The 21366-nt window shown below is 48.1% G+C and overlaps 1 protein-coding gene across 4 annotated transcripts in view; it reads left to right on the top strand.

Moving 5' to 3' along the window:
• The window catches only part of GTF3C1 (general transcription factor IIIC subunit 1), a 2559884-nt gene that overhangs the window by 835258 nt on the left and 1703260 nt on the right, over positions 1–21366 (top strand). The window lies entirely within an intron of this gene.

The following is a 21366-nucleotide window of genomic DNA, read 5'->3' on the forward strand; positions in this document are numbered from 1 at the left end:
TGCAAACTAGAGCATGTTACTGCGTTATTAATAGGAGGTACTTGCATACAGGTGTTTTTGCATGTGAGATTTTATATCTCCGATGGAGTATTAATGTGCCTATAAGTGGAATAACTTCTTACAAACGTTTGTAATGAGTGACAGGAAAGTACCTAGAATCTGGCCTGTTAGATAAATGGCCTGAATGTTTTCACTTGTAAGAGATTAGCATATTCATTTGGTTGCATAAGCCAACAATAATGCCCCACTGGAAGCAAATGTTCCATCGGCCATTTCTTTTTTGATCTCTTGATCTAGGACAGCCAACCCAATGTCCAATCTGCAAAGTTAAGAATAATTTTTCTGAGAGACTAATGCAGTATGCTTTTAATTGTGTGGCAAAACCACATCATGTAGTTTTCTGCACATTATTCAGAAATGTCAAGCGCTGTTAATGTCTGCAAGCAAGAACGTGTATGTGAACCTGCCTGGATTAATTTTCTCATCCTCTAATCAAGAGGAATACATGCATTCTAAAATGTATAACTTGATCTCACGTAAAATGCATTGCGCGCAGTTGAATAGAATGCTCTGTTTATTAATGGAAATAGCGGGCAGTATCTTGTGTTCCTGTCAAAAATAGTGTGGATAGACCTAGGCACTTGTATTATTTCTTGAACCTTTATAAAAGAATAATAGTTCACTGTTTTGTGTGGTGGTGGGCAGTGTTCACATTGGCTATATTTGTAAATTGCACGATTATCGTTGAAAATATGAAGCTAACCAACTCTATCAGGTGTAGTGTCATGATAGTGCTGGGTGCTAGGACCAGCACACGTGGTGGGAGGATATCCAGGGAAGGAAGAGGAGGAGCGTAGACGGGGAAGGCAGTTAGGAAAGAGGCAGGGATAAGGACGAACGCAATAAAGATACCTCCAACTTAACAACGTGTCGGTGTCGTGATTTGCAGACACACGACACAACAACTGGCGAACAGGAGTGGTCGTGGACCCTGCCTCCCTACCTGCAGCCTGTGTGCGCTCCGCTGTCCAGGAGCTGTCCTGGTGCCAAGTTGTTCTTTGGCTTCGCTGCCGCGTCCTGGGGAGTCCGTCCCAGCCGCATGTCATTCCTGTGGACTATCGCAGTGCCTGTCGCGATCCGGGAGCCCACCCCTGTCGCGTCTGTGTCCAGGAGTGTGCCTTGTGGTGTTCGCGATCCGGGAGCCCACCCCGGTCGCGTTTGTATCCAGGAGTGTGCCTTGTGCTGTTCGCGACCCGGGAGCCCACCCCGGTCACGTGGTCTGGGCTTTGCATGCCTGCTGGTGACGTCGAGGGATCAAGGGAGAAGTGCCTGAGGCACCCGGTTGCTGCATTCCTCAGCGTGGAGGTACCGGTGCCTGTCTGTGTGCAAGTTGCTATTGCTGTGAATTGAGCTTTGCTAGTCTCGCGAGGGGTGAGATCTCACGGCGGCCATCTTTGGGTCAGACAGTTCCTCCAGTCCCCTTGCGAGGAGTGCCCGGCGGCGATTTTGGAGTCAGGCAGTGGCTGCAAATGGCATCAAGCATTGCCAAATGTTATGCTGAAGTTTTTTTTGTTTTTTTAATTTGTTTATTGACAGCAGTTAAAAAGCAAGGATAGTACAAGATACAGTGTCATTTTTGTAGGTAATAGAACTGCAAACTGAACAGTCAACCCCCCCTCCCCGGTCCCTACTTTCTGCAATTTGAGACATGCTATATAAGTAACATTCACTCACCCATGCAAATTATTCAAGATATACAATGCTACGGCCATGTTCAAAACCACCAGAGTCGGTCAGTGTGGCAACCAGTGACTACAGAGCCAAATCCATATGATTCTGTACAACACCCTCGGTGACTCCCTCTTGTTCACTACACGCCAGCAAGTAGTCTCTGAGCGGAGTCCATATATCTTTAGGGCTAGAGCTCTTGGGAAGTTCTTCCGAGTTTGTATTTAGTTGCTCCTTGCAATAGACCAAGTCTTTAAGCCACTGGGACGCTTTAGGGCAGCGCGTTCCATCCCACATGAACAGTACCCTCCTTTTTGCCAGCAGCAGAGCCACTCTAACAAATCGGCCCAATACCCCTTTGGCCTCAGGTACATGTCCCAGAAGACACAGAAGCGGTGTACAGTCCAGAGTGTGTCCTGTCATAACATCTAACATTTTCAGAACATCTACCCAGTAGGAATGAACGGCCGGGCATTGCCACGATAAGTGTACGAAGTCAGCCCCAGCTAGCCCACATCGCCTGCAACAATCAGTGTCTCTGTAGCCTATTCTGTGGAGCTTTGTGGGGGTGTGATATGTCTGGTGAATGAACTTCAGGTGTATAATACGTAAATTGCTGTTAGATGATAGCCTACCCTTGATCGAGCAAATCTGGGCCCACATGTCCTCCGTTACCTGTATACCCAGAGCACTGTTCCATCGAGCTAAGCTGCGGTCCTCCGGCAGAACCAATTCTGTGAACACCGTCCTGTATAGTCTGGTGAGCAGATGTTTCCTAGTGGCGGCCGTAATCACCAGCTGTAGCGAATTGGAGACAACAGGTTCCTGTGGAAAACTGGGATAGTGGTCCCACACAGCTCTACGCAGTCGATAACATGTGTATGTGAACAGGGGTGAGAAATTGGAAATATAGTTCAGATAGTCTCCGGATACATAGGTCCCATCTCTATATAGGTCTCCCAGTACAGAGATGCCAGCTTCTGTGAGCGTTCGCATTGGGCCACGTTCTTGTGCCACAGAAAAGGCGCCATGTCCCATGATGCACATGTTCGGCGCATATAGTGGCAGGCGGCCCATCCATCTACCAATCTCCTGCCAAGCCGAGCTCGTGGCATCAATTGTATTGATCTCTGTCCTAGGCGTGTGTCTATGTATGTGTGTTATTATGCCCTGCAAAGGAATATCACCCGCATCCCCCTCCTCTACCGCTACATGCGGGATAAAGCCATGCGGGTCTGAACCAGAAGTACGCAAAGTGGGCTAGGCCGCACAAATAATAAATATAGAAATCTGGAGCGCAGAAACCCCCTTTTTCAAATGGTAATGTTAGGGTGTTCCAGCTGATACGCGGAGGTATTGCACCCCACACCAGGCGGAGCAGTTGTGTTTGCAGTGTCATGAAAAAGTGTTTATTCAGGTGAATAGGGACATTATATAATAAGTACAGAAACTTGGGGAGTACTACCATTTTTATGACCGCGATGCGATCTGCCAACGACAGAGGCAGATTCACCCATCGATCCACCTGCTGCACTAAGTCAGTATAGGCCCTCCCATAATTCTCGCGTTTGACAATAGCGGGGTCTCTAAGGATCCAGATATCAAGGTATTTCACCGGATCAGCAGTCCATACCAAAGGGTACTCCAGCGTGGGAGCGGGAGTGGCCAGCGTGAGGGGAACTATAACCGACTTCTCCCAATTTATACTCAGTCCAGCGAAGAGGCCGAAGCGGACATACTCTCGGATAATCCGCGACAGGTAGGTGCGCGGTTCCCGAACATACACAACCATATCAGTCAGTCAAAATACTTTATTCGATTTTTAAAAGAAAATCATAAAAAGACATTCCATACAAAAAGTACCAAAGTGCATTTACAAGTTGCTTCAACTACAATCATGTTTACAAAACCATATCATCTGCATAGGCAGAGATACCCACCGGTCTGTTATTAAAGTTTAGCGCTGCCTCCCTGTGCCTCTGTTGGATTCTACGCGCCAGTGGTTCCAGCACAATAGCAAAGAGGAATGGGGAGAGGGGACACCCCTGTCTAGTAACTCGTTGTATAGCCAGTGGGTCAGAAGTAAATCCGCCGACCCTCACCCGTGCCGAAGCATCCGTGTATAGGATCTGTATCCATCGGATAAAGACAGGGGGAACCCCATCCTGCGCAGGATAAAGAACATGTACCTCCATTCGATCGAATCAAAGGCCTTGGCCGCATCCAGTAACACAGCCACAGCTTGTAGATCTGGGTTTAGTACATGGAACATGGCGAAGATCGTCCGGAGGTTCCAAGATGTGGAGCGGCCGGGAATGTAGCCAGACTGGTCAGGCAGGACAAGCCTTGGCATCAACGGGTGAAGCTTGGTGGCAAGGATTTTTGCGAGAATCTTGGCATCAATATTGATTAAGGACAGGGGGCGATAGGATTCGCACCTGGAGGGGGGCTTATCTTTTTTCAGTAGAGTGATAATTAGCGCTTGCCGCAAAGATGGAGGGAGATGTCCTACCTCGTGTGCCGCCGTGTACATGGCCAAAATGTGGGGCGCCAAGAGATCAGCATATCTCTTATAAAATTCCGCCGTCAGCATATCCGGCCCGGGAGCTTTCTTGTTCGGCAGGGCAAGTATGGCCTCATTGATATCCGCCTCATCAATAGGAAGGCAGAGATATTTCCTATGGGCATCCGACAACCAGGCACAGGCCGTGTCCTGTAAGTAGTTGGACATCGCCGAGTCAGTCATGTCGCCTCAAGAGGAGTAGAGATGTTCGTAGAATGCATGAAATTGGCCTAGTATAGCGTCAGATGTGAAATGACTAGTGCCATCGTCATCTACTATGTGCTCTATAGCAGGGGCACTTGCGTGCTCCCGCAGACAGTTGGCTAGCACTCTACCCGGTCCGCCACCCTCCCCATATGCTCTCGCTACAAATCGTTTTGATACATACTTCATTTCCGACTCTGCCAGGGATTTATGTTCCTCAGTGTATTCCCTAATGAGTGCCAATGTGTCTAGTGAGGGGAGTGCATCATATGAGGTTTCCAGGTCGCGCAGCTTGGATTCTGTGCTTCGTATTTGCTCTCTCAGGTCACGTAGGATGCCTGCCGTTGTGCCTATGCACACTCCCCTTATAGTGGCCTTAAACGCTTTCCATAGGGTAGCTGCACTATCAACTGTTCCCACATTCAGGTCGAAATACTGTACTATAGCTTTATTGATAGTGTCAGCAAATACGGGATCTAACAGGGCATCCGCCCGGAACCGCCATGTGAAGGGGGGGGCGCACGGTGTGTGGGACCTGAAATTCAAGCATGACCGGATTGTGATCCGATAGAGTCCTGGGGAGCGTATAGGCCTCAGTTACCCATCCATTGGTCGATCCGTCTACCAGCCAGTAGTCCAGACGGGACCACGTGTTGTGTGAAGGTGTAATGTGAGTTCCTTCCCGAACACCCTCGTGTCTCAGGCGCCAGGCGTCAACCAACCCTATCTCCTCCATGAACTGCCGGATACATGCAGCAGTTCTTAATATACGGCTGCCCGCCAAGGTGGATTTGTCTACCCGAGGGTCTAAATGTGTATTCAGGTCTCCCCCAATCACTAGTGCCGACTCCGGCCATGAGCGCAGCAGCTGAAACAAAGAGGACAGCGACGCTGGTTCGTCAATCACAGGGCCATATATGTTAGCGATAGTTACAACCATCTTACCCAATGTGCCTCGTACAGCTGCCCAGCGGCCCTCCCGATCCGTGCAGGAGTCTAGTGGCTGAAAGTGTATACCTTTTTTAATGAGGATGAGGACCCCCCGGGCATAATTAGAATAAGAGGAGTCTAGACGATATCCAGCCCATCTACGTGCTATGGAGCCCTCATTTTGTGTGGTTAAATGCGTCTCCTGTAATAATGCAATTTGTACCCCGTGCCAAATTGGCTTTTGTAGTTTGGTTTGCCCTGTTCCCATCATGCACTGGGACAGGAACAGACTAATTTGCATACAGCCAGGTTCTGAAACTGGGATGGTGCAATGAGCTAAAAAACGGTGTTGGATCTAGCCCTGATCTTTTGACTGGGTGAGAGTATTCTGCTTAATTCAGAGACTCTGTCCCTCACCACCCCTTGTTGTAAATATTTTTGTCCACCCTAAGCGTGGAAGGGTATACTCAGACATGAGTCCCTTGCTCATTGCACCATCAGGATTCAAGCAAGCCGGGCCGAAGACGGCTGTAATGCCAGAAACCGGTCCCCGGAAGCTTGTTTCCTTCCCAGTGTAAGAATTGGCTTTTGTAGTTTGGTTTGCCCTGTTCCCATCATGCACTGGGACAGGAACAGACTAATTTGCATACAGCCAGGTTCTGAAACTGGGATGGTGCAATGAGCTAAAAAACGGTGTTGGATCTAGCCCTGATCTTTTAACTGGGTGAGAGTATTCTGCTTAATTCAGAGACTCTGTCCCTCACCACCCCTTGTTGTAAATATTTAGGTGGGCAAGCACCTATCTAGTCTTCTTAGGCGTGTTGAGGCCGTGCACATTCCAGGTGACACAGGTATACCGCTCACCCGCCATCAATGAGGCTCCTAGTAAACCGCAAACCAGCGTCGCTGTGTATCAAAGCACATTTCCATAGCGATATAATCATTGCAATTAGGTGAATAGTAGCTGCAGCGCATTCTCTGAAGCAGAAAAAGAGACCAGGCCCCCCGCCCCCCTTCCACTTTGGCAACCCCAACCCGCCAAAGGACCACAATGCCCCTCCCCCATCCCACCCATCACGAAACAACAAACATTTCAGCATTTGGGTCATACCCATTGGGGGCAGTGGAGGCAATGCAAACTTCCGGCACAAGGCAGAAGTGGTCCCCCATTTGTACCATTCAGTGCCCTCCTATCGCGCCAGCCTATGTGAGACAAGCGGATGCATCTGGTGAGCCGTACAACTTTCTGACAACATTATATACGTTGGTGATTCGACTTGCAGCTTGCCCTCCCATGTGAAATTGAGGAAGGTATCAGCGCGGGGGAGACCATCAACAGGGACATGAAATAGTAATGGAACTGAAATGCTGCCTGCCCTTACCCAACCCAATCACATCCCCAACTTCAAGGCAACCAATTGCAACAACCACATTAAGTACCAGCTCACAACCAAATTCAGTCGTCGACGTCCGAAGTTACGTCAGGTGATTTGCGACGTTTTTGGAGTGTCTTAGCATATGCCATCGCTTGCTTGGGGGTGGCAAAGATTTTCCCTCCCTCAAATTCTCCAATACGAAGTCTCGCAGGGTATAGCATGGCATATGGTATTTCCTCACGCTGGAGTAACCGCTTCACAGTCTGAAATTCTTTCCTCACCGCCTGTACTTGTGCAGTGAAATCGGGGTAGAAGGACAGCTGGTTATTCTGGTAGATGATCTTGCCCTTCTGTTGTGTGATGCGTAGCACAGTATCCCGGTCTCTATAGTTCAGCAGTCTTATAATTATAGGCCGCGGCGGTGTACCAGGTGGTGGGCGAGCCGCTAAGGAGCGGTGGGCCCTCTCGACCGCGAACATGGGGGACAGGTCATCAGTGCCGCAGATCTCCCGCAACATGGTCTCTACGTAGTCCTCCAGTCTCCCTACACTGGTTGACCCCGGCAGGCCCAGTACGCGGATGTTGTTGCGTCTGGACCTCGCTTCAATGTCCTCGTTCTTAGCCTGAATAACTTTCAGAAGCTTGACCATCTCTGATGTCTTGTCTGCCACCTGTTGTAGACCATCTTCTGTGCCCGTGATCCTCTGCTCTGCCTCACCTAATCTCGTGGCCTGTTTGTCAAGTTTAGCCAAGAATTGGTCCATGCGTACATTTAAGGCCTCAATTTTTCCATCTATCGCCTGCAGACTCGCCTGTATCGCCAGCAGCGTTGTTTCCAACATGGAGGGTCCCTGCGATGCGGCGTCTTGGTCTGCGTCAGATGCACCCGGGTTGGTCTGTTTGCTGCCCTTGCGGAGCTCAAAGGTCAATTTGGGCTGTGTCTTGTCCGGTTTGCCCATTGTGTTCCCGCGTGACAGTCTCACCACTCACTGTGACGATATCAATACACACCTCTCCAGCACCCGGTCAAGCGCAGCAGCCCTCCTTGTTCCGCGCCCGGCCTCGCCAGTTCCACCGTGCTCCGACCACCTGTCCCGGCACAGCTTCGCGATCAGTGTAGCTTATCTCTATGCAGCGCTATATGGTGTTCCTCTGGCTTGCTCCAGTCGATGTGTGTCGTCGCGTCTTCTACAGTTGTCCCCGCCGCAATGAAAAAGAAAGACCGCCTCAGCGCTCAGTCGCGATGTTCAGTTAGTGCCTGTAATTGGCTCCGGCAGGTCCGCAAAGAGGATGGCGTAGGGCGGTGCGCAGGTCAGCTGCATAGACCCTGCACAGTCCGTAATTCAGTGCACACCGCACCACGTGTGTGCCATCTGCGTTTGTTCTCAGTGTCCCAATATAGGTCTAACAGAGTCTCAGCAGGTCATTAAGGAGCATGTAGCAGCGCGGTGTGGAGCACAGGTGCGTAGGCCTTTCCACAGTTGATACTGCTGGTCGCTCCTTAGCTATGGTAGGGTTGGTGGGAGAGGGAATGCAGTCTAAATCTGCGCGTGCGCCGGTCTCAGCAAGTGTCCCTCACAACGCAGACTCCCCACAGCGGTGATGAGCCAAGGCCCTCTACTGCGAGTCTTACCCGTTGAAGCAGTGTCGGAAAGTCCCGTGTCTGGGAGCCGCCGTGTGTCAAGCCCCGGTCTCCCTGGCCTACTCACGGCCCACTAGTCGCCATGGAGCCGGCCGCTCACGTTTCAGTGCCGCCCAGCCGCCTACACGCTCTCCAGCGTCTCCAAACTCGAGGTCCGCCCGGACCTCCGCCCCGCCCGAGTTCAAGGGGGGGATAGAGCTGGCCGTGCGCTGTCCTCCGCCTTGATGTACACCAGCTCCGATGCCCTGGGGAGGGGGTCAAACAAGGTGCACCACTTGCGCTCGTCTCACTGCGTACTTCGGGCTTCTCGGCGGCCGGGGCTACCGGGGTTAATTTCTCCGGCTCTACTGTGCTGCCATCTTGCCGCACGCCAAACCACGCCCCCCTGCTGAAGAAGTTGCTGCATGTTTGGCACAACATTACAGGAACACAGGAGCATATTACGCAGTGTGCATCTCTCCTGGGCTCCCGGCTGGTGTGTCTTCCCTATTTACAAGTACAGATTGACGTTGCATACCGTGATTTATGCCGAGTGAAAGGCGCTGCGAGGTCTTCAGTGCTAGACTGTCTGATACAAGGGAGTATTTCCACTATCTGTTACACCGTCGCACATCATGTCCGGTTCACCCACATGACGACAGGGTCATGCTTCTGCGGGTGCCAGCACTGGGCCAGAGTCTCCTATATCCACCACGCAATTGGGCGGACACAGATTTGGCATGATTGGAGTCCCCTTTCTACGCACGCCGAAACCTCTAGTCCTCATATCAGGCGGAGGCATGGGCCTTCGCTGGCAAGACTGGCTAGAGGACTTCGAAGACTTCATGAAAGGGTCACATGTGACTGAGGAGGAGCAGTAACTAACTGCACTATGCAACTTAATAGGGAAGGACGTTGGTCAGATCATAAAAGAACTTCCAGCTGACGCTGCTTCGTCTTATGTCAATGTGCGTGATGCCCTAAACAGAAAATGTCTTCACAAACGCAACATTGATTATGAAAGATACACTTTCAACCTGGCATCTCAAGAGAAAGATGAACCCATGAGTACTTTCATTACACGACTGCGACGTTTGGCTCGCTACTGTGAATTCGACTCCTTCATGACCGAAGATGCCCTTCGCTTGCGAATCATAGAAGGATGTCAGTCTGTGTCGCTGCGTAGACGTCTATTAAAGAAAAGCTACTCTCTGGATGAAATTGAATAAATGACGCGAGTACATCACCAAGCATAAGACCATGCCAATAGAATGGAAGCTGGAAAAGGCGAAAAACGTGAACAGGCATTTAGGCTCCAATCTCGTGACACAAAAAGGTCCTCCCCTGCAAGGCAACGATCATCCAGACCCAAAATGCAGTCTCATTATACAAATTGCCGTTGTACTGACAAAAGACAGGAGCGCCAGCTTAAGTGCTATCGCTGTGGATATGATTTTCCTCATACGGAGACCTGCCCTGCATTAGACAAAAAATGCAGGAAGTGTGGAAGGGACAACCACTTTGAGAATGTCTGCGGAGTACCACGCAAAGACAATCACCGAGAAAATTACAGACCGTCCAGACAGGCTATCACTCGTCATCATGCCAAGGCAGTCTGGGACCGCAGAGATTTGTCCACTGGGTCGTCACAGTCCAGCCGTCATTCTCACGGGACATACCAATCCCGTCGATCTCAATCTCGTGAGTCAAGGTCGCTCTCCCCAATATCGCAAGACAGTGATGAGTATGTCTGCATGGTCGCGGATCCGGACCGGCTGCAGAAATATCCGCGACTAGACCTTAAAATGGACACGCACTTAGCCAAGTTTGTGCTGGACAGTGGAGCATCTCTCAACTATATCTCAGTTGCAGAATCCAAGAAATTGGATCAGCCACCGCACCTGCATAAAGCTGCCGTGCGGGTGTACACCTGGATGTGAAAGGAACCTCTCCCGTGCTTGGGACAATTCCCGACTAACCTCACATACAAAGATAGGACCATTCCAGCTCGCATTCATGTCATTGATGGTCCTGAAGCAGATTGTCTTCTTAGCTTACCAACGGCGGAACGACTTCGACTAGTTAACATTTTGTACAAAGTTGATGATGAACCTGACATAGTTCACAAATTCCCGAAGCTGTTCACCGAACTTGGAAAGATGGCTCATCGTCTGGTTCGATTGAAAGTGTGACACCAATAGCTCAACATCATAGGAAAATTCTGTTTCACCTTCAACAGTCTGTCGAGGAGGAACTGCAGGACCTTCTTCAGGCTGACATCATCGAAAGGACATCAGGACCCACTCCCTGGGTCTCTCCAGTGGTTGTAGTACCCAAAAATGGCTCACCCGGCAAAGTGCGTCTCTGTGTAGATATGAGAGCACCCAACACCGCCATCTAAAGAGAACGGCACCCAGGGCCTCACATCAGTGACATGATTGCGTCACTCAAAGGTGCGCAGATATTCTATTAACAAGGGTTATCACCAGCTGGAGCTACACGAGAAATCGAGATATATCACCACATTCTCGACTGACCAAGGCCTGTTCAGATATAAAAGACTCAGCTTTGGGGTTTCATCTGCTGCTGAGATTTTTCAGGAAGCCATCAGGAAGGTAATTCATCACATTCCCAACACACTGAACTACAGTGATGACATCCTCGTTTATGGTGCGACACTGCAAGTACATGACACGGCGCTGGACCGAGTCTGTCATGCTCTGTTGGACGCCAACCTCACGTTAAACAAAGACAAATGTGATTTACACAAATCCACACTGACATTCTTCGGACCCATCTTCTCAGGAGCAGGAATCAAAGCCAATCCGGAAAAGATTGCTGATTTGAATGATACCCTCAGGCCGCGAGACGCTGGAGATGTACGTTCATTTTTAGCCATGGCAAGCTATTGTGCGCGGTACATCAAAGATTACGCCACCCTCAGTTACCCTCTGAGGAAGCTGACCAAACAAGGACACGCGTTTCAATGGACCACAAGATGCGATCAAGCCTTTCATGCCATCAAAGCTGCCAATAACCTTACATACTTCAGTCCTAGGAGGAAAATGGAAATCACAGTGGATGTGAGTCCCATAGGACTTGGAGCTATATTGGCTCAATATGACCGAGAGTAATCAGCGGTATATTGTAGCCTATGCCAGTAGAAGTCTCACAGACACAGAGGGCATACTCTCAGCCGGAAAAAGAAAGCCTGGCGGTAGTCTGGGCCTGCGAACATTTTCATATTTTTATCTACGGAAAACACTTCACACTCATCACGGACCACCAGGCTCTGATAACCATTTTCGGAAATCCCCGAGCCAAGATGCCAACAAGAATAGAGCGCTGGGGTATTCAACTTCAAGAATATACTGACAGCATCGTCCACAAACAAGGAAAAGCTGCCAATCCAGCTGACTATATGTCTAGACATCCCAAAGCAACGTCCACCTCCAATCCCTCCGTATCTGAAGAATACATCCATTTTGTGGTGGCTCACCTCGACCACCCGCTGTCCCTTTGGAGGCCATCCTTGATGCTACCAATGAAGATGCCACACTCAGAAACTTAAAGCATTGCATTCAGACAAATAGCTGGGGATATCTGGAGGAATCCGAACAGGGGGAACACATAGACAGTCAAGAGCTGTCCTCCTTCAGGCATGTGACGGATGAACTGTCCATCACCTCAGATGGTCTGGTATTAAGGGACAAACAAATCATCATTCCGAAACAGCTGCGCCAAAGAGTCATCAACCTAGTACATGAAGGGCACAGAGGTATTTCTGCCACGAAGAGGGCGCTGCGGGAGCGAGTGTGGTTCCCGACGCTTGATTAGATGGTTGAACTTACACTAAAGGATTGCCCACAGTGTCAGCTGGTGAGTCGAGAGGATCCCCCTGCGCCCCTCCAAATGACTGAACTGCTGGATCTGGCAAGTATGTCCTGGTCATAATGGACGAATACTCACGTGTCCCAATTGCACAGCTCATAGCATCAACGAAAGTGGCCTCCACTATACCTGTATTGGACGAGGTCTTCGCAGCATGGGGCATCCCAAAGGTAGTGAAAACAGATAATGGCCCACCATTTAATGGGCAAGAATTTGCTGCTTTTGCCAATCACCTAAACTTCAGACATCAGAAGATTACTCCCTTATGGCCACAAGCCAATGGAATGGTGGAAAGATTTATGGCCACTCTAAAGAAGACCATTCAACAAGCAGAACTGTCCAAATGCGATGTGCAAGTGGCTTTAAATGAGGTACTACGTGCATATCGAACCACACCGCATACTACCACAGGCAGATGTGCGGCAACACTAATGCTGGGTCCACCGTGCGCACAAGAATACCAGTCTGGGAAGACGCAGCAAATGGCATGTCTCAAGACTCTGAGCATGAAGAATTAGCGGCAAGAGACAGACTGGAATAGGAGAAGATGAAGGAATATGCAGATCGACGCAGCAAACCATCTATCCAGGAAGGAGACTGGGTGTTAGTATGACAAGAGCAACAGAGAAAAGCAGACTGTCTATCACCCATGTCCCCTAGTAGTGACAAAACAAACAAGCATTTACAATGCAATAGGTCTCGCATTATTAAAGTTTGAGCTTCTGGCATTGTAAATGACAGTGCCTTTTATTCATTTGTTTTTAAAACCTGCAATTGGTGCATAAACACGCACTTTGAACGTATGGTCGTTGCTTACGATGAGCAAGGCTGGCAGTAAAAGAGACTGCCAACCTTGCTTCTCATAAGCATGGACTATAAGTACAAAGAGCTTGTTTACGCACCGATGCAAATGAATAAAAGGCATTGTCCTGTACAATGCCATTAGCTCAAACTTTAATAATGTGAGACCTATTGCATTGTAAATGCTTGTTGTTCTGTTGTGATGTGACTGTTTCTGTAGGAGGGTACAGAAACATTAATGAGAGGTCTGTAGGACCCTCCAGCATATGAAGTGCAAACAAATGTAAACATGGTGTTCTGGTTGATTGTGTGATGTCTTGATCGCCAATATAATTTCTGCAAGCTTCTCAATACAATTTTGGCAGCTGTTGTCCTTTGCATTGTGTATTACTGCTTGATGAACCCATGGTTTTCAAGAATGCTCATTAGCTTGAACGCGTTTATTGACTGTTATGCCAGTGCAAGCACTTGGAGCTAGAATTTTAATTCCAGTGTCTGAATACCCTCACGGGTGAAAAGCTGTGCTCTACAAATAACGTTTGATTGATTTCCCACCAAACTAGTATTGCTAAACCTCCCCAAATGGCTCCCTCAGATTATTTGTTTCTAGCTGCCAAGAAGTTGCAGTCTCTCCTGCACATTTATTTTCTTGTTTCTGGGCATAGAAATGTTCAGTCTGTTACAATCTTAATTCCAAAAGACATTAAAAGAAAACCTATGCAAGAATAATGTATAATTTCTTCTAAAGTGGCAAGATGTCTTTGAGTTAAACACTTGCTGCTGACATTGCAGTGAGCTTCAGTTCATGACTTTGAATCCTGGCTAGCTGATTTTACTATATGCCCTTCTAATCCAGTAAATTGTTCCCTTAAATTGGGTTGTAGTGACTCCTGTTATTTACTACAGTTAGTAAAGGCATGACAGTGGTGTGAAGTGCTATATAAAACAAGATGCATATAATCCACCAGAAATAAAACCGAATACTTTTCTCCATCCACACTCCTCCCCCCACAGAAATAAACAAAAACGGACTCCTGATAGAAACAATCTCCCAATCAGTTGCCTGAATGCAAAAGTGCTTATGCAAGAAAGAATACATTTTGGTGTACTATTGGCGTTTGCCTCACTGGACTTCAACCCATGTCTTGTTCTCTGGGACATTGTTTTGAAACCCCTTGTGACAACGTAATCCTCATCAATAGAAGTGTATTAAGTATATGTTTTTGTCTTTTCACTGTCCTCCTTCATGAAGTGTCTTTTGATCTGCATCACAGAACGCTCTTTGACCAAATCTTTCCACATGCCAGCTTTTCTGTATTCTAACGGCAACCATCTTCTCCGATCAACGATTTTCTCTTTATCTTCTTAGCTTCTGTTAAAATAATCATTCCCATCACAATAAAACAAGCATTTGCAATGCAATAGGTCTCGCATTTACGAGTGTTTGAGCTATTGGAAATGCAATAGCTTAAACTCTTGCAACTGCGAGACCTATTGCATTGCAAATTACTAGTGCCCATGCGGCGCTTTCACATTAATGGAGGCCGTGCCCCTTTCTTTACGCAAGAAGTATCTAAAGAAATGGGCGTGGCCGACATTAAAGTGAAACCGTGGCATGTGGTGCTTTGACCAAAAAAAGCATCCGTTTGGCAAGTTGACAAACTGATCTTTTTTTTGTGAAAACACCCCATGCTGCGGTTTGACTTTAATAGCGCTGTGCCCCTTTCTTTAGATGCCGCTTGTCTAAAGAAAGGGGTGTGACCTCCATGAATGTGCAAGCGCCGCATGGGTGCTAGTAAACAAAAAAATAAGTATGCGCGGCCGCTATACTTAAAGCTATAATAAATAAAGAAACGCGGCTGGTATAGTTAAAGCGGACCCCCATTAGTAAATAAAATAAAAGTGGGCGGTGTGCTGCGACGTAGTGGGTGGCATAGGGGCAAATCATTAAACAAAATAGTGCTCACAGCCAAGATAAAGCAGACCGTGTAAAAAGACAAGTAAAAGGTCCAGTCGTTATGGGAGGTAACAAATGCAGACCAGGCGGTACCAAGAAGGGACTAACAAGCCTAATAACAAAACGGAAGCCATTGTTTACAAAGGACAATGGCACAAGCCAATTACAAATATGGCCGGAGAGTGGGCGGGGCTTCAAAGCCATACTCCAATACTGCATGCCTCGCACAGCGCATGCGCCGCCGAGGATCAACCTAAAAATGAGCGCGGTGAGGCAGTATGGAGCCGAAGTTCTAGTTGCTTTTGTTTATGCAGTTAAGAAGTCTGGATAGGATTCACTGTAAGCTGAACGTGCCTGGTGGATTGACTGCTGTGCGGCTGCAATGTGTATGGATGTTTAGGTTGCTAGGGTAACATGGAGTTAATGTTGAGGTATTGGGAATTCAGGAAAAATGGGTGAAAGTTATGCTGAGGTAAACTTCACAAAGAAAGTTAACAGATGCCGTTGCTCTCCAATAAAGAGTACTTTCATAATATAAACATAAAGAAGCGAGCAATCAACTACTAATAAACACCCTTGATGGCTTAGAGGTGTTAGTTATGTAATATGCAAAAAATAAATGTACGCCCCTTTTGGGATAATAGTGTTGCTAAGTGAAGGAACTCGTCATGCAACCTTTCAAGGAAAACATAAACTCCAGGGCTGACATAAGCTCTGTAACCGCAATATTCCAAAGAATGAATGAATAAAAGTGTTTTGTAAAGTGCGCGGCTACTCCTGGAAGCTTCCTAGCGCTGAGAATCATCCGAGCAGGCACATGAGAATAGTTCATTTTCCTTAGCAAGAAAAATGGTTGAAAGACTTTTCAGGGTGGAGAAAGGCAATCGTATAATAATGATACCACGGAACGTAAACAATCAGTGACAGTCATTAAGTACCGTCCGACAAGGGCAATGCCGATTTTCTGAAGAGGACAGCACTACTCTGCTTTTGCAACCACCTCAGGAGTGCAGGCTTTTGGAGCTATGTTCCTTCCCACCATGCAGCGCGTGCAGCCTCCCCGGGACCCCGGTATTCTCCCCTGCGGTGAAGGGCGCAGCAGTCTGGGCTTCTTTGGTGCTCTGACTCGCGCTAGATGCCGTAAGCCCCAAGCGTTGCCCGTGCATGGCCAGCCACGAGCGTTGACTGCCCTCCCTCTAATGCGCTGCCCCTGCCCTGAGCCACCCCGGTGTTTCCCCTCCTTCTGGCTGCTTCTTACCTGTTCCCTGCCGGGCCAGACTCTTATTTTACCCATCGAACAGCAATTGGCAGGAGTGTGCCTGGGCCGGGTATGTACTGCGCATGCGCAATGACGGGTTAACTTGGTTTCGCAGGGGATTAGTGGTGCATTTTCTTTGCTCGGGCCATGCCTATCTCCCGGGTACAATAGGCTGCCAACGACAGCGCTCCAGACAGAGGGATATGGGTTTTTGCAAGTGACTGGTGAACATCAAAGAAACATCCGGTTTCTTTATACTGTACACGCCAAGCGTCAGGGCTTTAAGTGGACCGGGTCCTGTCAGTTCTCAGCGCCGGCATTTCTAACAAGGAAAGCGGAAACAATCAGATTTTACGGTCTTCTGGTGGGATGCGCAAGGTAAGATCGGCACTTTCTGTGTGCTCGTGTGTGTGTGTGTGCGCGCGCAGGGGTGGCGGCGGCGTGTGTGTGCCCGTGTGTGTGTCTGTCTACGTGCGCGCTCCATTGTGACAGGGATCAGCCTGCCGGAATCGGAGCACAAGTTTATGCGCACGACCTAATACGATTCCAGCAGGCTGCGCGTGACAGTCTCTTGTCTCCCCTTGAACTCCTTGAAAGCAAAACTGATTACAATAGGGCTCCACAGCGACAATCGCTTCGCGATTGCGTCTCAGTACGAGCCCTAAAAAGGACTATGATCACAGCTGAATCGGAAAACAAGAGAATCACAAGGAATGTGACACATTTTCAGAAGTGCACGCCCCAGGTCAGAGAAGCGTTAACTGCACCTCGCAGTGTGGTTCAAGGAGATGCAGTTGAGTCAGCAAGTAATCATCGACCTGCTATGGCTCCTGTTGAAGGGGAACGGGCGGCTCAAGAAATATCCCTCCGGCCTCAGCGAACTCATCGAAGACCTATTCGCCCGATTGAAGAACTGTAACTATGGTGTTTTCTATTGTATACACTGACATGCATGGACACAATTGAAGTATTTCAAATTTGTTTAAGAAGGGGGGAGATGTAGTGTTGTGATAGTGCTGGGTGCTAGGACCAGCACATGAGGTGGGAGGATATCCAAGGAAGGAAGAGGAGGAGCTAGGCGGGGGAAGACAGTTAGGAAAGGAGCAGGGATAAGGACGAACGCAATAAAGATACCTCCAACTTAACAATGTGTCGGTGTCGTGATTTGCAGATACACGACACAACATCAGGCATGATACTAGAATAAGCCCGAGCAAAGCTCCATTATGGTTAAATCTTGCTGTAACATATAATTTGTCCTTGTAATGATTGTGTGCTTGTCAAAGAAATGGATGTGATAAATATTGTTGCATCCTCACATTAGGTAGTACCTCAGCTAAAGCTTTTGCAGCAGATTCCAATCCATTGTCCGCATGAAAAACGAAAAAGCACCTTTGTTGCAGCAAGATTAGCATTTTAGCTGCATCACCACGGGGTGGGTTAGCCTTTCATGGGCTACACTAATAAGCTCCTATCGTTGTTGTGACACTAAAAATTTACTTTTCTCAAATTCCAGGATCTAAACCGTTTGAGTCTTATGGCTTATGTATACTTATTAGGGCACACTTCGAGTTGATTCTCTTTAAGTATAGTTGTCTGTATAGCTAAAAAAAATGTCAGACATATTTGATTTGTAACCTAGTTACAGTTGTCGCTAAAAAGGCAGTCACTGCCTTCTTTGCAGCCAAATCCACTGTGACATTTTCTTTTGAATTTACACCGACCTTGAAAAAGCGCAAGGAGGTGGGAGATATGTACGTTTGTGAGGTGTTGCCATGACTGACTTACTTTACCTCACTTTACATATGAGCACTGGCATGTTGTGAACATCTTTTGCATAATGAAGAACTTTATGGTTGTCAATATGGAGCGAATGGAAATGTATTCACTAAGATTTGGTGAGATACTTGGCTATGATTAATATTGTGGTTGATGGGACTTGGCAGCCTTTGTATTGAAGATTATAGCAATAGCCTGTATGGCTTAATGTATTGTATAGTCACAAAAAGCAGGAAATTTTGTAATTGACCCACCTGTTTTCAAAGCTAATTCTTTTATTGAATTTTCCATTGAAACTTTGAAGCCAATTTGCTACTGATGGAATTCAACATTCCATATTCCATACTTGACCGTAGAAAGAAGTATATGCTACCATTATCATAAGAACTTTTTTCCTAATAGGTTATTTTTTTCCTTTTAAAGGTCAATCTATAGTGGGTCTTTTGATTGGAATCCCTTTCTTCCATTTTAGGTCTCACGCCTGCGTTGCACTGTGTAGCAGTGCTCGCGCAGCGCGAGACCTTTAGTGAGTAAAAAACGGGGTTTTAGCACTGTGTGCGATTCCTTTTGTGCTACCCCATTGGCTTTTGCGTGCGTCTTTTTATAAAAGACTGCACACAATTGGCCAAAGGCGGGCACGTTGCTCCGCCCACGGCCTATTGGTGTCTATTATGCGCTTGGTGCGCGTAATAGACACCAATAGGACGTGTGGTTTCAATTACCGTGCCCCGACACAGGCGCAATAATTGAAAGCACGTCTCGCTGTGGCGCGCGCGCACCACTCGTGGAATTGTTCATTTTTGGATCCATTTCTCAGGGAAGCAACGGAAGGAAAGAAGCACTGATGTCTTGTTTAAAATGGGCCCCTGCTCCTCGCCAGCAGCTATTTCACTTTTTTTTTTTTTTCGACCCGGCCCACTTAAAGCCATCAGCTTCCGTAAAACACAGCACTGGTACTGTATGTGACAAGGGAAGTTTTCATAGCGCGGAGTGAAACGTGACCGGTAAAACGTAACAGTAAGAGCTTCACAAGCTCAGTTGCAGTATGTGACTATGCAAGTGTCATTGGTGGTCATACAAGGTACCTGGCAAGACTAGCTTTACTCACCCGCCTCACAGATGCAGAAGTGGCATAAAGCAGTACATACTTAGGTTCATAACAAGAGCACAGCATAGGAGCCTTTCGCACAGATGTGAACCCGATATAACGGGGAGAAGCAGCAGAGGCTCCCCTTAAACACACCCAGCATTGGAAGCACCAGCCAGCACTCACACACCGCTTTATTCTTACACCCGTTACCTTCTGCAGCACTGTGGCGCGAGCATCACCAGTTCCAGGCCCCGAGGAAGACGAGGAACGACAAACATCAAAAGCGTGCCGCCATTTTTTATCGACTTAATGCTAGTAAGATTGAGAATTACAATGGTCTCACCCTCCCAGTGCTGTTCAAAAGAACTGCTCCCAGTAGGGCACTCGAACGAGGCACGTGCATGCTGCGAGGTCACTGCGGGCAAACACTTGACACAGGCTGAGGGAGCTGCTCAGACACGCACCTAGGGGCTGGCAATGTACCTCTGTGCTAAGCGCATGAAAACAAAGATCCCACCCAGCCCCTCGCAGTGTTTTAAAATGAAACAGCGTATTTTAGTGTTTTTCCTGCTCGTAGATCCAATTAATCTCTTCGAGCGGGGCATAAAATGCGCAAACTTCTTGCGCTTTCCACACAGGAACTTCACCCACCCCCCTCAGCTTCCAAGCTATCACCCATTCGGATTGCACATGTAACCTGCATGGGGCACAGTTCTCAGCAATACGTGTTCAGCTCGTGGAGCTTTTACAAGCTTCCTTACTTTACAGCCTCCTTTCCAAGGCATCCGTGCAGGTGAAAGTCAGCAATAGCTGGTTCATGTCTCCGTATATCAGTGCAGGGCGAGGTTCGAGCCATGCCAGTGCCTCAGGCTCCGGTACCCATGCATGGATGGGGCTGGGCAGAATAGAGGCGCGAGGCGACAGGGCTCAAGATGGCTCAGTGCGGAGATACTGTCAGCAGGTGAGGGCCAATACCGGTCCTTGTCTGGAGTACCGGGGCGAGGGCGTGTTAGAATGAAGGTGAATTTCTGGACTGTGATGTCCCAGTGCTGGGGCAGATGTAGAGAATGAGCGCTTTGAAAAGGGCCAAATATTGGGACATCAGTTCATGGGGGATGTCAACGAGATGGCATCGTGAGGGGTCTGTGAAAGCCTCAATAGTGGGTTAATGGTACATAGTGCAGGACAGTCGAGCTGTGAAAACCCTCCAAATATCCAAGTACTGATATAGCACTATAGTCGTACACTGCAACAGCTGTGTATATTGCCCTGTACTGGGAGGTCAGTGCATGGTGCAGGTAAATATATCAGTCCTGGGCTATAGTGGCAATGTACCGGTCACTATAGGGGCACATCACGAGTGCCCTGTGAATGCCGCAGTAATGCCTACAAGTGAAAAATACAACAACAAACTAAACGTGTAGTATAAAGGCTGTGTGGATATCTCACTGCTTGTACACCACTGCAATATACAGATCAGTGCATGGGTTCATGGCAAGAGCCTAACAGTGCCTCCATTTTGGCATACGACTGCATCTCAAAGGGGTTATTAATGGAGATCTGGCCAGTGAAGACCGCACTAACCAATAGGACAGAGGCAGCTAGCGTGGGAGAGAACAATGGCCGAGGACCATACGAGAAAGTGGCAAAACGTGGCAGACTGGAGCAGGGGAGGTGATGTTCAATGGGACACAAGAGACGGACCACTGATCATGATGAGTATTAGGAAAAGGACAGAACACCAGCCAGTTCTGCGTCCATGCTGCCCAGAATAGTAATTCGGGCTCCAGCCACCAAAACAGTGGTAGACACACAAAGTGAGGCTTTATTAGGCAACGGGCACAATAGCAAAGCAGCACTAAATGAAGGACATTTATATGAGACCATCACCCCGAAACTGCTTTGCATAAACGATGAAGCCCAATGCCATCATTCCGTTGGTAAAGCAAGGATCAGGAATACACTACTTACTGACATGTACTCCATTTATAAAATATATCACGCCAATAGGTTTCACCTTGTGGCGATAAACTCCACTAATCTACAAAGTAACCAAGGCCTTCCATGCAACCCTGGCCTAATTTTAGAACACCAGACATCCGTCAAAATGTGACTTATTCCTAATTTCCAAGGCCAAAAACCTCATACTTTCGACGGTATTGTTTCTG

This window comes from Lissotriton helveticus, chromosome 10 (assembly GCF_964261635.1).
Source record: "Lissotriton helveticus chromosome 10, aLisHel1.1, whole genome shotgun sequence".
NCBI lineage: Eukaryota > Metazoa > Chordata > Amphibia > Caudata > Salamandridae > Lissotriton > Lissotriton helveticus.